Genomic DNA, 12,153 nt, shown 5'->3' on the forward strand with positions numbered 1-12,153 from the left:
GAAAACAAACTCATACACACGAACGAAACATGCAATAATAATATACGTAAATACTAAATTCGGACGAACACGAGCCTTCAGGATATGCGTATTATCACATCATATAATAAAATAATAATAACATAATAAAACATTCCGCGATTTTCGTGTCGCGCCGTAATTCATATGAATTATTTAGTATAAGGTACCTTGTAATAACATCGCACATGTATTAGGAGGTAGGTAGGTTACCTATACGTAATAATAGTAAAATGTTGAATGTTTTAATATGCGTTTACGTGCAGGCAAGCGAGCAGGCTGTAGACGAGTAGAGTGATTTTGTACGAGAAAACGTTTGCGTCGTCGCACATTGTAATAATATATTATTATTTATTACTTAACTACATGTATACACATACGTCTTAGAAATTCGACGATCGTTTTAGTTAGTATTCAACGCGGCAGATAAAAACATGTGCAGTGTGTACGTTACAATATAAGATATAGGTACCTAATATAATAATATTATATTAAACACAAAACAAAAATCGATTTATCGCTTAGGTATATGTATAGCACACTGCCGATACTGCGCCTATATTTTCGGTATATGGAATTGATAACCGAAAATAATATAGGTCATATTAATTTAGGTATATGTTGGTACCACTCTGGAAACCTCATGTAGAATTATATGTATAAAATAGTGTGTGTGTGTGTACAATTGCAGTATATACAAGTACCTCCTATAAACCGATGCGCGATGTGGTCGATAGGGGAAAACGTCAAAACACAAGTGATTGATAATCAAAAATCGAAATGCGACCAGAACAGTTTTTTTGTCCAATCGATACAACACAAGTATACGTCGTAACTAATACGTAAGCTCCATATAGTTTATAATATTGTTAAAACGGATTTGGAAGGATTTCGGAAATAACTTCCTTTTTCTTTTCACCTATCCGAACAATCTCCCATCATAGGAACTGTTCACAAATCACGAATAATTATATGTATGTATATTATTATAAAAGGTGATGGATGGAAGCTCAACTAAATTTTCCATTTGAATAATGATTTTTTTTCAAATATCTACTCATTTTTCGAATTTTAAGTATGCCTACCTACTTAAATATCATAATATTGTAAATTATTTACATTTTAAACATTTTAAGGAGGCGTGTCTTGTGTCGGAACCAAATTATTATTTTTTTTTTCAAATTAGAACAACCTTTTTTTCTATAAATTACAGTAAGTTAATAAGCTGTTTTGACCGTTTTTAAGTTGTCTATATATTATATGTATAGTAAGATAGAAAATTCGAACGGGTAGTTTTTGAATTATTTAAGTTTATGTAATAAGACTAATACCTAGTACGTTAGGTTAGTATAGGTCCATCATGATAATAGGTTTTAGAAGATTTGAAAATTATATGGTATTTAATACCTATCAACCATCGATATTTTATAGTTTGTAAAAACTATATATACCCTTATGGTGGTCTGTATACCTTATACCTATATAAAAAAAACCGTATATAGATTCCATGTTAAATTTATTTTATTATTTTAAATTATCTTTAAGGACTATTAATTGACCTTGATTAATTTTAATTATTCGGAAACCACTAGGCACTCATAAGAATTTTGATTTAATTATACATTCAAGTTTTCAATAAAATTATCAGCTTATATAATATTAATGTTGGTACAGAAGGTAAAACCTGAATTAATAAATTAATATGATTCTTAAGTGTAGGTACCCACTTGAAATTTTCAAAAGTCAGAATTCGAATTAGTTCACTATATATTAAAGGAAAAATGAGGTGAGCATGTTTATTGGTTAGCTATTGTAATCAGCTTGTACATTTAATGATAGATTCTTGATTATTCGGTTATAAAATAAGAACATAAGTAGTAATAAATTAAAGCCAACACAGTTTTTTGACGTACCATACATAAAAAATAACGGCTCAATTGAAAATTGAGAAATACGCATCCGAACTTCCCGCCGAATTCCAATCCGGATGTCATTGTACCAATAATAATGACATTATGTTTTATGGTTACGTCTCCGTTGGACGCGTTTACCTATACATATAGGTATAATGTATAACATTATATTATAGACAGAGTATATATTATAATTTGGTAAATAACGACGAACCGTTTATTATTATTTCTACTATGGACGTGCGATTTTTCATTTTATTTACACGCGGAGCATACGACACGACGAAAAAAAAAATACCGTACTCGGCGTGTATAGCCCGGTAAAATATTGCATTTTCCAAATAGCAATTTGTACGACGGGGCACCACAGTCACCGAGTGTACGACACGCGCGGCACCGATGGGGGGTAAAAGACAAATTGATAGACGAAAATGGAAATGTCACCGACAACATATTATTATTATTATTTTACTCGCTACAACCGTATGTGTAGTTATATGTATGTGTGACGTTCGTCTTCTATTTCAACGCTGCCAATAATATTTAATATGAAATTTTAATAACGTTTTACGCATACTTGCTTAGGCTTTGAAATCGATTTCAAAACCGATTTTAAATATCAATAGAATCGTAAAAATCATCATCTAAGAAATCAAAAGTAATGTTAAATTCAAACATTTTTTTCACGTTATTCAAAATGCATATTTAAATCGAAAACTATTTATACCAAAATAATAATCGTTTTGTTTTTTTAATAATATATACAAATCAATTAAAAATTAAAAAAAATATATTTAAGTTTAAAATTGTAGATAATATATGAATCGTACACTATGTAGGTATAATGAATGATGATAAATAATTAATGTTTCGTTTTCTTAGAACTGTAACACAGCCGTTGAAGCGATAACGGGTCTCTCTAAGTTAGAAAATCGTAAAAAAGTAAAATTAATATTTTAGATTAAAAAAAAAAGAGAAATTATACCCAAAATCTAATTAAAAATCACAAAATCATATAATATCAATGTAATGTTTTAAATTTTAATATTGATATATCGCTTTGTGATTGGGACTTATTGATATTGAAAAAAGTAACTGGCTGGTAGGGTATTACAACTTAAGATTTCAAATTTCTCATAGTTATAATATTATCTACTTCACTTTTAATATAAATATATAATAATTGTTCTAAATATAAAAATTATTGTGACATAATTATAGTTGTACAGTCAATTTTCTATTTAAGAAATTCTTCGGATTTAACCAGACTCACTGGGTTCACTCCTTAGTTAACATTTAAATGTTTCTTTTAATTCACCCTCGAGTAGGTATATATTGTCCTAATATTATACTAAATATAGCTTAATTTTAGCATACCTACTCGTATATGCAGTGATGTTCACAGGGGAGGGGGGGGGCGATGAAAAAGATCACGAATTCATGTATATTATGACACCTCCTCCCACTTGAAAAAATCACAATATGTACGCCACTGCTATTACATATGTATTATAATTATTATACTAAACTTTCGAACGTGTACAGCTGTAACGTTGCCATTTCCATACATTTATTTCTTCAATCTTATTCGATACACGATTGGTGCAGAGGATTTTGTTAACTGATTTATACAGCATTGATGTTTTATACCACCTAAATTGTATTGTTGAGTAGAAAGAGTCGTTTCATTCACCACATTCGCGATATACATATAAGATCATCCCACGATTTGGTTTACATCACTGAACGTCCGCGTGAATATACCTATATAATATACATGCGTATACTCTAGGAAAAGCAATCAATCGACTCCGGTTTGCGGTTAAACCTTTCTGCTGTTTAAAGACTTTAAGTGCACATCGAACCGATAACTATATTCGAGATATATTTAGCAGATAACCCGGTCTTATTTATATAGATACTGAGTGTAACAAAACGATAATAGTGGACAAAATGTGTTGTTAACTGTATTATAAATCGCGATAACTTTTTTTTAATCCATACGGCAATTTTTTTTTAAATATATTTTTAACAATATTATCATAACATTTTATAATATATATATATATATATATATATAAATTTAAAAATGAATTAAATAATTAAAGTCAAGAATACTGTACAATTATAGTAAATTACATTAACGATTATATATCGGTGTTTTTCTATTACATCCTGTATATAATTTATATTATAATAATAATAAAAATTATATATATATATATATATGCGAGTACCTATATAATACAGTTCACCGATATTGTTCGGATTGGTTTAATAATAATAAAAAATCTTTTGTTCATCTTGCCAGCAGTCTGGTTGGCCGCGCCCGTTACAATGACGACTATGTATTTTAATATATGATTATGATACCTATGAATATTCGATTATCGACAATACTAAAATATACTATTTAGTCTCCGAACAAATCATTTATACAATGTCCAAATACATATATTATAGTGTAACACGAAATTATACGCCAAACAGCTTTTATAACATGTATCGGGTATACCTATGCGCAGCGTATACATTGGACATTTAACTGTTTATATTATTAAAATGTATATTATGTACGCAGTCGATGTATATGAATATGTTATAAAAAAAACATCGTTATTTTATTAAGAAAATACCTAAACAGTATTGCCAAATTCATACAATTAATCTTTTATTATTATAATATTATGTGTATTATTGCAGTTTGTATAATCCTAAGTCTAAGTGTTTAGGTAATGTACGGACAAAAAAACAAAATCAATACTCATGGTTTTTACCTTTATTATTATTATTATTATTATTATTTTGTAGCGACGTGTCATGCCGTCACGGACATATTTACTGTGTTTACAAATAAATAATTTATTTCGAAAAAGCCATCGGGTCATAGATTTCTATTTTGGGCACACTCGTTTGTATTGTATATTTTAGCTCGTTATTCCGGCGCCACATATCATCATTGGCGGTTCAGGATTGTCTTTAATTGGGACGGACTGCATAAACAATTATAATATTATAATACGGTAAACGATCCAGAGCTCAATATTATAATATCAGATTTGCTATAGAAAGTTTACTTGGTTTAAAGATGAGCTTTTAAAGTTTGATGTATAGATGATAGTATTTAATTTAAAAGTTTACACACGAAACTATACCTATAGGTATATTGGAGCAGTCAAAGTGTTTTCTACAAAAATGTAAAATATATATATATATATATATATATATATATATATTGGGTAGGTATACCTAAACATAAAACACATCATCATATTTGTTAAGTCAACAGCTCTGCTCTACAGCTCTCTTTCTCTCGCTCTCTATGGTCCTCTTTCCTCTCTCCCAGAATCTTAAACGACGAGTCGTTAAAAGTTCAACAACAGGTTGTCAAGTAGTGAAATGACATTGTTCTTTTGAAATTCAAACCGAAATTCAAAAAAAAAAAAATTTTAAATTAACAAACAGGCGGACATCTCTGCAGCGAACGATATATTATATTTCTCGTGTTCTTATAATATTCGGCGATAGCGTCGAAAACACGAAAAGAGCACTGCCGCAGCTGCACTAGTGATCGTCGTATATACATATATATTTTATATAAACGAACGTATACGCAATATTAATATATATATTAAACGCGAGCTCGCAGTATGGCACTGTACGTGTCTCAAGTGTGTTGGCAGCTTATTGACGCGTATAGTACACGCAGACAACTATTATACAGCTAGTAAATTGGCAATGGAACAGAAAAAAAAAAATTAGAGGAGCGAAAAACCACTAGTCCCAATTATCCCGGCAGCGGTGGCTGCGCCGTGTGCCACGTCGTAATTGGCTGAAAATGACTTAACCAGACAGTACATAACATGACGCGGCCTGCAGGAGCATGTATATATATATATACATCAGCAATAAATATATATATATATATATTGATGTGAGAAACGAGAATACATCATCACGGCGATTGCGTGTAGTAATAATATAATATAAACACTAAATATATATGTATAAATGTATATTTGCATCGTCTGGCACGGACGAGCAATGATGTTTTACAGCCGACCCCCTCCCCCCCAGGGGAAGAAAAAATAACGATATCCATATACACCTATGTAGTCCTTTTTGTATGTATATAATTATTAAGATCAGATGTATATAATATATATACACATAATATGTGTGTATATGTGTAAATCTGTATGTGTTTATTAAGTACCTATATTATTCGAGCAATGGCCATCATACAATAACTATATTGATAACTTTGATAAATCTTGTTTGTTATTTGCATTTTTATACATATACAAATTAAATATTTCTGACGTTATGTATCTACAGATATAAAATAGTTCTGAATAATAATAATACGATATCCATAGTCTCAAAATAACCAGAGGATAATATGTTTAAAAAAAAACATGTAAATAGTAATTGGGTATATTTTTATTTTGAGATGTCTGCGATGGTCGTGCAGGTTTTGTTTTTCCATCCGCAAACGCTGTGTGTCATATATACACGTTTCGCTAATTGCAGGCCAAACATATACGTTATCGATCCAGGTCGGTATGCGGATGGTCTAGGGAATTATTATTATAGTGAGACATTTTGGATATTGCCCAAATTTATCGGAAATTAAATTATGTGCAGTGCTGTGAGACCCTAGCTTGTGAACAAGTCCGAAACTTCCTAAACTTAATAATATTATTATGTCAATATGTCATTTGATAATAAATTGTATTGATTTATTCTGTACATTTATAATACAGACGATGCCGCTTAATAAGGACAACCAATTAATCGCGACAATTCTTCAATTACGAAAACAAATATATAGTTGTACACAGTGTGAACGTTCACCGCTTATTTGGGCCAAAAATCCGGACATATTCATCCCATTTTATCGCATATATACTTTTTATGGGACAATTGTTTTAAATAAGATGAAAAATATTTTATTAAATAATTAATGTAGGCATACCATATTTCCATGTATTAATAAATAGTTTATATAATATGTATGTATATGTATACATAAAAAATCAGTTTTTCTACAAATTTGTATGTTCTTTTTTTATTCTCGTGGTTTATTGGGACAACCGCTTATTTGGGACAAATTAACACTATATCGTCTATAACCAATGTGTCCTAATAAAACGGAGTCGACTGTATATGTAACCTATATAAGGATTGTTTATTATCGTGCAGTATTTAATATTCAACGAGTAATATATTTTCTAGACACCGAATTTATCCTTGTGGACTAATGGTATAATTATAAATGAAAAACTGAATAAAAGGAGATTAAGAAGATTTTGTGTTGGTAATATTATAGTGTTATACAATTCAAAAATTAATATCCTGTTCCGGAATTAACTGCTGATTAGGCCACAGTTTAGTGCTTATATTATTTAACTATAAGCCAAATCAGATAAAGCTTTCCTGCAGATATCCTCATCAATTATCACTGCTTTTCGAAACGCAATTAAGAAACAAATCAACTATATCAATATGCCCGAGAATAATACCGCCGTTACAAAAAAATAAATACCAAAAAGGGGATGGGCAATGCATACGTCACAACCCTCCCCACTGGTCTCGAGTACCCTAACAGGTCATCAACAGAGGTATATAGTTACCATTTAATATTATACATATTTTTTTTAAATATATTTTCCTTCGTTGCATTGTTATCAATTAACAGCGGCATTTCTAAAAAATCTGAGTACCTACTTCCTCGCGATAATGCTACGCTTTTGACTCGGTGGTCATAAATAACTGGCGACGATTATTGTCGGAACAATAATTATAAAGTGATCAAGAGTGCGGACCGGAATGTCCGGAATATTATTGTTGCCCATGCGAAGTGCATATATAGTTACACAATATACGTATTACGTATAGAAACCTATAACTGCAGCACCGGACGAGAATCCATGAGAACTGTCTCGACCGAACGAGTTACGTTTTTTTCTTCTTTTTTATCATATACTATAGATAATCGAGTTTCTGCGCCGATATTCGCACAAACGCCGACAAAAAAAAATAAATCTAAAACGTAACTCGTATCGTAATATATTAATAATAATCATAATAATAATAGTAATATTGTATGATTATGTACGCATCTAACATTTGACGAAATTTTATTACGAAATGGTTACTTCTGCGGTACCTAATAATAATAATTAATAATAATGATAAGTGATAACATACGTTTGCAGGTGTATTATACACCAGTTATAGGTATACGGATAATAGAAAAGTTTACCTATTACGTTTACGTTATTATAGCATCTTTTAAGAACATTAACCTTCGTAAATATACTACGTATATTATATTTTTAATATTATATTATATGAATCATATCGAAAGAGATAAATACAAATATTTATACATGTCTTAACAAAGAAATACGTCTACTATTACTACAACAGTCTACAGTAGAATTCAAGTAATATCGCCTGGTGGAACGTGTTAACATGAAATATACCTATACTTTTTTTGTACCTACTCGAAAAGCCGTCGTGTATAAGTATTTTTTATTTTTTATTCAGATACGATTTTCGCGTTTAACGTTTAATCAAGTATTAATTAATCATTATTTAAGCGAATTATTATTACCTGTCAATCGAATGCTTAATAGTAATACGTCAAACTTTAATCCACACTGCAGTGACGTCCGTCGCCTCCCGCGCATAAAAGTGGGTAAAATAAAACATTTTTCCACAATCATATTATTATGACAAACGATAAAATAATAGGCTAGCCCAGTCATATTATGTTGACGATGACGACGTTGACGTTAAATAGTACATCATCAAATTTATTAGAAAATATTGTACGATATAAATATCATATATTACGTCGACTCCAATGTAATATCACGTTGCGACATCGTCTGAACGTTTCACCATATTTTAATATTCCAAACCGATGAAGGGTCTAAAAGTCGCACGATAAAACATTTACCTTTGAGCATTTTTTTTTCGCCTTTCGTGTATCATTATGTATAGTAGTAGTATTATCAATCAATTACGAATAACAATTTGTTATTTATTGCGAGTAATAAATTCAACCCAAAACGGTATATTGATGGGTTCGTCACTTTTGTATCGAGTCAACAAAATGTGACGAGAAAACGTAATTATTATATCATTATTTTGTTTTTATTAAAAATGCGTAGGTATATGGTAGGTACCCAACCATTATGCAGGTAATTGGTATACTTATTATTATTATTAAATATAATTGAAATGTATATGGCCACCATCACGTGCTGTCGTCAAATAATATTATTATATGTCCAAACTGTCGGCGTAAAAAATTGAAAAACTAATCATTGTACCTTAATGACGATCTTGACATTTGTGCTAGTATATTTTTTCCGGGTTAATTCGAGTTTGTCCGTTCGTTAACGTTAATTATTATAATAAAATATCGCGTTTTTTCACGTTGTAATCATCGTCGTCGTACTTACCGAGAAATTATATTATACTATAAGGATGATCCTCAAAATACATACCTATACACAATCACAACAAGGTTGAACAAATATAGTACAATTCCGTTATATTGATGTATAGACGTGGGTAATACACTAATACCCGCTGTAAATCATACCATATAGATATAGTCTATAATTAGGTAGGTAATAAGCCGGTCGTTTCAATCTGATTTTCAAGATCAAAAAACCGTGCAATAGGTTTTTGCATCGTTTAAAAATAATGCCGCCGGAACGTTAGCCAAGAATAATTTTACCGTCTCAGGAATACTATATATGCGATAGTGTCTCGTAGAAAAAGCAAACATTATGGGTATAAATCAATCGGATGCGATAACAATAAGCAGATGTTATAATATGCGCAGGGACTGGCGACTAAGGGCGGGATACTTAAATAAAAGTGGCATTTTGATACTAGCAAGGTAGATTCATTTTTATCTTTAAAATACAAGATACATTCAACATTTTTTTTTTTTTTTTTTTTGAAAAGCCACCAACTATATAAATACCTACTTATTTTTTACCTTTGAGTATAATAATAAGGTATATACAAGATACGTTTTTATAAATTATTTAGTAGTTATTTAGTATAAGTAGATTATTGCCAATATGTAAAATATTCTTCAATATTAGATAAGTATTTACAAAACTTGAAGGAAACTTATAGATCTGAACCGAATCCTCTCCTAACACCTTAATCCGGCAGGCTTGCCAATACCTAAATGGCCATCTCTTAAACGGCTATTTTTGCGTTTATCGATAATACACCATGCACGGTTTTCTTTAGTGTTACAGATTCAAAAATGTACGCAATACTGGCATACTGCAGTGCTCTGAAAAGTGAAAACTATTTTTAAATGGTTTACTGTTTAGTTTTGTGATTCAGTCAATCTGCCATGTACAGGAATCACACGAGGTAATTTTATAAACTAATTGACATGATATGATAATGATGCTTTGAAAAAAAAAATCCTCCTTTATACCTATATAACCTATTCGATAGAAAACAAAAAACAGAAAAAAAATATTTAGATATGCAAGAAAAACCTATGCTATATTATACATAGTAACAACTGTATATCGACAAAAAATGTCAAAAGATCGAAAAATACGTACCAAGGACAAATTATTATTTCAAACACTGAATCATATCGTATAATGATCTGTCGAACTCATTTCGTATCAAATAATAGATAATAATATAGGAGACAAGCATAAACATGACATATTATTATTAATAATGAGCTTTCGTTAATCTTTGAATCTTTCCTTTTTGCAGCTAACCCCGCCCCGAGGGTCACGCTCGTTTTAGGCCTATTATAAGAGGTTACAAAAAAACACGAATCGCTAAGTATTCACATCTTCTCCGGAGCACATCGTCGTCGTCATGACCTCATCAATTCCATCGGTCCGATTGCAGCAGCTGCGACCTATATAAACCGAGACGAAGCACAGGAGCTATAATATGTGCGCTGGCCGTTGCGAAACTCGGAGACTTTTTTTTTTTTTAAGTAGCTGAAACAGAAACTTTTTACATTGAAGGCTTATTGGACTACACTGCGGCACGTGTAAACCCGCCACGGCCTACAACCTACCTATATATAATAATAATAATATAATACATTATTATGACGGCCGTTTGTATAAATATTACGTGTTTATGTAACATGCCAATATTGTGTACCCACCGTGGCGTTATAATATGTACCCACTATCTATAAAGTGGACATTACAATAATGATAATAATAATAATATATTGTACATTTTTTCATCATAATGTCAATCTCCGTACTACACTTACTTGTATACGACTCGTTCTCAAACATAATATTATCCGTATTTTAATATACACCTAACATAATATAATCGTAGGTGAAACGGTCACGGCAATATTTTATAAACAACGATATAACAATATTGTAATACAGTAATATCGTTAATTGCGCCGCAGGGTCGTATATAATATAGTGGCCGGCTGATGTACATATTATTATTAATATATTACACACACACACACACGTGTTTTATTATATTACGTATAAGATTCGTTATTGCATCGTTGTTATAAAGCCGCGTTAACTCCGCCGGAGGCCAACCCCCGGACAATGATACAGCAATAATAACGCTCGTGTAATAACATTGTATATGTAATATTATTATTAAATGCGTGTGTTCACAAATCAAAAAAAAAAAAAAAAAAAAACGCCCGGAAGCCGAAGAATCGACGATTGTTATGTAGTTGGGCTTATACACCCAAGTACAGTGTTCTACGGGCATTATATAGTGCATGCGCGACTGATGAGATACGACGTCCAATATCGGTGAGAAACACGGCTCCCGGTCCCCTTGGGCTCCGAGACTGATATTACGACTGTCGCGACGAATAACCTCTGCTGCAGGATACAAAAAAAAAATGGAATTATAATATTATTATTATGGCGAGGATATAGTTTTTAATGTCACGGACGGACACGCCGATAATCTCCTGCACGTATACAGGGTGATATTTTAAACATGCTCACCATCATTATATCACATATAATATGTATGCTCTTATATACCTACTATAATATGCATATTGTTCTGATTTTTTGGAATTTTTAAATACACTCTTGATCACCATCATATTTTCGAATACTTGAAATTTGCTTTTACCAATTAAGGATCATGCCAGCAGGTGTCCTTGCAACCTTTTGTTTTTCAAATAGGAACCTCCTTT

At 31.1% G+C, this 12,153-nt stretch overlaps 1 long non-coding RNA gene across 1 annotated transcript; it reads left to right on the forward strand.

Moving 5' to 3' along the window:
- The first annotated feature begins 629 nt into the window (after window positions 1-629).
- LOC149055421 (uncharacterized) lies at window positions 630-11,015 on the forward strand. The gene is made up of 3 exons (XR_016192210.1): window positions 630-860; window positions 10,221-10,349; window positions 10,713-11,015. It is a non-coding gene; the product is annotated as an uncharacterized LOC149055421 (long non-coding RNA).
- The last annotated feature ends 1,138 nt before the right edge of the window (window positions 11,016-12,153 follow it).

This window comes from Diuraphis noxia, unplaced genomic scaffold (assembly GCF_037042655.1).
Source record: "Diuraphis noxia isolate RWA-SAM2 unplaced genomic scaffold, SU_Dnox_SAM2 contig0005, whole genome shotgun sequence".
Lineage (NCBI taxonomy): Eukaryota > Metazoa > Arthropoda > Insecta > Hemiptera > Aphididae > Diuraphis > Diuraphis noxia.